This window comes from Amphiura filiformis, chromosome 11, assembly GCF_039555335.1.
Source record: "Amphiura filiformis chromosome 11, Afil_fr2py, whole genome shotgun sequence".
Classification (NCBI taxonomy): domain Eukaryota; kingdom Metazoa; phylum Echinodermata; class Ophiuroidea; order Amphilepidida; family Amphiuridae; genus Amphiura; species Amphiura filiformis.
The window spans coordinates 29,972,743-29,980,003 of NC_092638.1; positions in this window are offsets into that span (position 1 = coordinate 29,972,743).

Here is a 7,261-nt window from a genome sequence, read left to right on the forward strand (position 1 = left end):
ATCCCAAAAAATTAGTTCTGTATTTTTCTGGAATGGAGTAATTGATGTAATTTGTTGTTTGCTTTAGGTTTGAAGCAAGCCGGTTAGTTTTTTCATTAAATCATAGAATAGTTATATCATTTTAGGTGAAAGGTGTTAGTTATATCATTTTAGGTGAAAGGTTTTAACCGGTTTTTTTTCTACTCATGTATATTGATTTATATATATATTTTTGTAAGCTTTTACTTATTATTGTATTGAAAATTGAATTTATACTGTAAATTGGCGAATAAAACTGGGGATACCCGGATTTATTATAAAAACTCTGAATTTCAATGTAATCAGAGAACTTAAAGCTTAGTCTTTCCTATGGCGTTTTAGTACACCATCGGTCATTACAATCATTCAATTCATGAGGCAGATTTTGGTTACACACTTGGAGTACAGCCAGACACCCCTATACCGTAAACGTTCGCCTAATGGCGCTTTTGGAGAGCGCCATCCTTGTAAAATCGCAACAGCATTAAGGATACGTGTATGTTAAATTGAGCAACCTGGACATAATGTCTCAGAAAAATATCGTGACATGACCTAATACTTTAGGTCACTAGGTTAGTTGCTCGAGCAGCAAATGTTTTTGGGTTTCTTCAGGTATTCTTTCTCAAAGTGCCATTAGACTTAATTTGTAAATCGATTCATACGTTATACCTAACTCATTTTGGTAAATCTTTTTATAATATTGTAATTTCTTCATATTTATTTAATATTTTTCAGTTCAAAATTACACCCTTCTATTGTCTGACCGGTTAGCTCAGTCGGTAGAGGGTGCGCCTTGAATGGTGAATGGTACTGGTTCGAATCTTGATTTCTGCCCCCACTTTTATGTGAAGAAGGGTCAAGAAATGTATTTGGATTTTGTCCCCATTTTACGAACGAATATTGTGAATTTTTTTAATTTAATTTTAATTTTTTTTAAAGATAAATAGGCACTGCGAACAAACGGCAGCAAAAACCGCTGACAAAATTTGCTCCACCTGCTACCTATCAATGCATGATATATTCCACTACATTTAACAGTTAAATGACCTTTGAAAAATAGAACGGCCTCAATGTTTCAAATTGTGTAACTACATTACTTTATTCATTTATGTATTATAAATGATCAGCTATTTTTTCTTTTCTTAAAAGGATCGAACCCAAGTAGATCAGACCATTGATCATATGTGACGTATCATGTCAAAAGGAGACACTTTTGGGCAGGTTATCAATTTTGAGGATTTTACATATCTTAAATAAAGAGATATTTTGCTCCACAATGCCGTTTTCCCCAATGAAATCAGACATTACTAAGCGAAGATATTGAGTTCGTAAGTTATGGTATTACAAAATTGGAAATTGAGATATCGGCCTTTAAAAATATTATTGACAATGTTGAGAGTAGGAATTACCAAGAAAAATGTCTCAAAAAATACAAGATGCAAGTTATATTCCGGTCTGAAACTATCAGACAATATTCTAAACATTAATAACATCACAAATTCGCAACAAACCCAAATTGTGAAAACAAATCTCCCCGGGTAGATTTTTGGCTATTTCTCCATTTGCGATCCTGCCCAAAAGTGTCTCCTTTTGACATGACACGTCACATATAACTATCAAACCACGAAGTAGTTACGTAACTCCGTGATGGTATCGGAACCAAGTACTGTTTGTATGGCGATCATTAAGATGACGCTATTTTGGTATACCTTTTTTGTGTACTGATTGTTTCGATCGTGGTTCATTACTTAAGCGCGTGATCCCGTTGACATAGTAACATTACGTAACTTACGGGCTTCGATACTGAATAGTTGTTGAGTGCACATAATATGGAAAGCCATTGGGGTATTGTGTGCCTTCCAAAGCGCCTTATAATAGGGATGACCATCATAATTTCATGTTGCCCCTTTTGCTACAAAAGATTGTTTTCTGGAAAGAACTCATCAACAGAAGTATTTTGGTGGTTAAATGGTCAAAATCGGTCAAAAACTTTTCGAATTATGAATTTTCAAAGTTTCCCATTCTGACCGGTCATTGGAACGAAATAAATTGACAAAGTCTAAATATAGCAATGTGAGCAAAATTGGTATAAGCATATATTTACCTTTTTATATTTCTTTATTTTAATATATATGCAAACATGAAACAAGCATATTGTGAAAGTATCAAAGGGGTTTCTTATGAAATGGCACTTTACTAGTCAATAGCATTAAGTATTTCTTCAAACCGAGGCACTGAAATCATGCTTTTAGAAAACATTTGCCAAAAAATCATCCATAATGGCCAAAGTGGCACAAAATCAAAAGTCCAGGTGAACTTTTTTTCCACAACAATATACACTACACATAAGAAAAATACTAATGTACTACAAGGGATTTTCAACATAGGAATCCAAACAATCAAGTACCAACATGCACAGCTTTGTCCTGATATCACTTCTGGGGTTTTAACAAAATGTTTAACCTCTATTGTGATTGGCAGCAGCATAAGGTATCTCTTTGATAGCTGATAATGCCCAGCCATTCAGCAAGTGGCTAATAACAGACCTTGATAGGCTTGAATGAATACTGTCATGTGATACAAAACCATCACATCCAGGGCCTAGTCACTCCATATGCTACAGGGAGCACAGTACTTTAACAATGGAGTGAAAGACTCATTATTGATTAGGCGCGTATTTTAAAAGTACAGCTCCTGTGCGTGTATAGCAGCAAGTCAGTGCAGATGGTATAAATATAAGAAAATGTTTAGGGTTGAGATCAGGTGAATAATACAACAAATGAGCATGAAACTTCACATTTATGTTCAGAAAGGTGTCTATTTAACATGATTCGAAAGGTGTTTGGAAATTCAAAGGGAAGCTGATGATTTAATTTTTAACTCGAGATCTACTTGTCCGTTTTTTTTTCCTTTTTACAGAGGGTATGATAGAGGTAATAACAACAACTCTGCCAAATTACAGCTCAGTAGGTCAAGGTGTTCACCTGATCTTTTTCATCTGAATATTTTGTGCCATTCTGAGCAGTGCTGCACTGGGCCACTGGCAATTAAGCGCACTGTGGCGATGGACCAATTTTGACTCACACTTACAGAAAAACCAAATAAGTTATGATGCTGTAATTTGCAGGATAGTTACAAAACATAATTGGCATTAACATCTCCAATTTTTACAGAAAAATTATGAAAAATAAAAGAATGAGCTCAATTTAGAAATGTCTGTGCAAGCAGTGCACAGTTGAGCTCCCTGCATGTCTATGGGAGTGTTCTAATCAAGTTGATGGTTCATTGGTCATCCCTACTTATAACATGTTCTCATTGTATTGTGTAATCCTAGCCAGTATTCAATGATAGCTATAGAGGCCTTGCGTTTATCGATTGGCTCCAAACAAAGGATTTGAACCGGTTTCTTCCCCGTAATCATGGCGCAGTGCAGTCCATTCAATCAAATGTTGTCATCAACCTATTTGATCGTAGTGCACTTTGTTATGTGTGTGAGACGAACTGTCGCGGTAGATGCAATCATGCTTTTGTTGAATGCATTTGAGTAGTCAGCCATATTTACGGGATGAAACGTCATATGCACAGCCTATCTATTCAGTTGGTCGTTGTATGACTTTGTTCGTTCACTCATTCAAATTTATTTATATCATTTGAAGACCGAGCCTATTATGATACATCCTCCGTGGAACAGTTTCAAACAAATATAGCTAGGGATTATTGGGGCAGAGGTTATCTTTTGAATCCTCTTAGAGGGCTATCATTTTTATCGGAAGGGGGTCCCAAATTTACAAAAGTCTGCGTCAATAAAATTGCGCACCCCTATTTCGGCAACAAAAATTTTATGATCCCAAACCCCAAAATTGTATTGAAATCAGTCTTTTTGAATAAAATAACACACTTTCTGTGGTCATCGTGTGGCTCCCTACATTTTGGTCATGAAACATTTTATGACCCCCTCCTATTATTCTTTCCAAGACTTTATGATTTCCGTATATTTGGGACCCCCCCTTTCGAATAAAATGATATACCTCTTATGACCACTGATGTATAGGCAAGGATACTCGCGCGAATTGAAAGACTTGTCGCACGCGACAGTTCGTCTCACACACATGACAACTGCCTATACAATCAAATAGGTTCATTACAACATTTGATTGAATGGATTGAGTTACTCTAAAATGAAACGATAAAAACAAAGATTCATGAAAAAAGACACATACAAGATAAAATAATAAAATTATATAAACAATGTTAAAGATAAAATCAAGAAAATAGAGAATAAAATTTCCTCAAATCAGAAAAAAAAACATTGACAGACATCATAATCTGTCAGAAATTACTGCATGAGATTCGAACCATCAATCTTCTCCACAAGTTCTCTCTATCCTCGCACTATAGTCTAATGCTCTGCTCGCTGGGCCACAACGTATCAGGTGAATGATTACCGCATTATCATGAACAAGTTTGTTCGATCTTGTTCATAATTGTATGTGCCGATAGGTTTCACCCTTTAACTACACGTACCCTTAATGATCAGTGATAATAGTCGGCTTTTACAGGGATGGCGCTCTCTCATTTCCATGAACTCCATAGCGCCATTAGGCGAACGTTTACGGTATATCTTTAGCAAACATCCTAGTAGTAGTATACTGCGCTGTTCTATTTTGTACCAATGGATATAAATCTCAGTGGATTTTCTCAATTTTTTTGGCTAAAATATGCAAGCTATAATTGCTATTATATCTAAATATCAGGTGTGGACTCCATTATCACTAGGAAAATAAATATCAGAGGGCTCCAACTACCCACCCCCTTACCACCGGTCGTCCATCCTACCCTCCGGTAAGGTGGTAGTGCATTTTGTTCAGTCGGGATGGTCCTAAGAGTACCATTAGTCATTTGGTGGCACTATTATCCAAGACCGAATTCAAATGACTACTTTGCGTATGACGACCTGTCAACCACACCAAAATGCCGTACTGCGCAGGGCAGCAACCAATCACGCCATGCCTTTGCCCAGAGGTCAAACGCATACTCGTCGTTTTATTAATTCGGTTTTGGATTATAGCGTGGGTTTGTTTTCCCAACCCCTCAGTAAGACGAGGGTTAATGAAATGTCGAATATGCAAATATATAGGTGATTTAATATGTTAACATTATGCAGAGAGCCAAATATGTAAGTTACTTTGAAAGGAAAGAAATGAATAGATTTTCTTGAAAAGGTTTATTAGGTTTGTCGAAACTCATACGAAAAATTACATCTGGTTAAAACCATTTATAGTTTACTGAGCTGACAGTTTCGACCACCATCTTCAGAGAGATGTTTTACGATCCAACTAAAGACGACGCACCAGCGCCTAAAAGTGGATCGTATACATGACTAAGGAGATGGGCGCCTCGTCTCTGTTCATGATGTTCGGTGCCCTCTTCCTTTTCCAGATTGCTTCTCTTATACGCAGGCTCCCGAATTAGATTCCTTCTCGAGGACTTATACATCTTTTCAATTGATAACATGTATTTGTTGAACGGCATGGTCCGCAATCGCTGATTTAGATTGTTCACTGACAGATGTTTTTCTTGTAAGATGGAATGCAAACAAGCCGTATCCATGGTATCAGAGAAGCAAGCTGGATAAGGAAGAGAGCATCGAACATCTTGAACAGAGAAGAGGGGCCAATTTCTTTTAGTCACTATCCACTTTAGGGCACTGGTGCGCCCTCTGTTGGTGTACAGACAGAAGTAAATAAATTTCAAAGTAAATAAAAATTTGATAATAAGATAAAACGAACAGATTTGTTGTCATTATTTCTTGGGTGAAATATAAAAGCGAACGCAGCGGGCGAAATTTTTTTCAATATTTTGAACATGTTCCTAAAATTTTCTTGCACCTTTTAGGACGTAATATGGGAATGGAGCTCAAAACATATGTGCCAAAATCGATGCCCCTCCCCTTTTTTTTGGCCTGCCAAAAATCTCCCCACCCCATGATTTACCACCCCGGGGTTACACATAATTATTACACCACCCTTCACTGCTCAGTTGTCTATTCTGTCTTTTATATTCCTTGACTCTTATGGTCACCGCTGTTTTAGTGAGGCGGAAAGATGTTATGTTCCCTACTGGCAGAAATAATTTGTACATAGGGTCTATAAAGTATGCCGATTACAAAAAACTACGGAAACAGATAATCTGACCAGAAGCTTTGCGGGGGAAATAAATAAATTTTGGATTTATATAGGCCATGACCCTAATACTGCGGTCAAATTACAAAACTGCCCGCAAAACTGTTCATACTGTGACATTACAAAAGTATTCCTCATGACATAAGGATTCAGGAAAAGATTTGTGTGTCATGTCATCAGAGCAATTTGCCCGGTAAATATCGATTATAATGGATAATGGATGGGGGTGGGGTATGCATGTAGCATCTCACAACACTAGCAGTCTTATTATTTTAGTGCAATAAATTATCTGTATATCGTTGACGGGCTGTCTAGTATTTAAAATGAGGCACAATTAGGGAAATAATTATTGTGGCTAAAACAGGGCCAAATGAAGATGACGCACATTACAACTTCATCTTCCGTTTTTTAGTTTGAAAAATTAAATATTATTATTATTATTAACACCCCCCGGACTAGATCGTGATCCCTGTTCCCGGGTCGACTGTGCCCTGTGGTAAATCCGACCCTGTCATTAATGCCGGATTAGCACTGAGTTGGAATGTTAGACCTGTACTACTTCGATATTAAAAACAAGGTTATTTGACAATGGACATAAATAGGATTTAAAATTCTGAAGGGAGCAAAGGTAATAATGTGAATTTGAAGTTAACCCTTTTTTACTCGCTACATGGTCTGCTGCCCTCGTGTGGTGTAGGCACTAGAATAAAAAGGTTCCACCACCTCAATATTGGTAATGACCGTTCACCTCTGATTTTGCCCAGAAGACCTTGATCTAAATACACACTTGTCAGTGGCGTCCCGGACTTTATGGGGGGGGTTTGGCAAATAAAAATTTTCAGTGAGCATTTATTTCGGCCCAACTTGACTGGGATATCTGCGCGAGCAGCGCATGAAAAATTCAGTTTGATACTATTTGAAGTAAAAGTTGATACATATTGGGTTTATTTCGCGCGAAGCGCTAAAAAATGTGCATATTTACGCTATTTTATTCCCAAATCAAGGTGTTTACTGAATGTGTGCGCATTTAAACAGTACTATAGAACAAGAAATACTTTTTC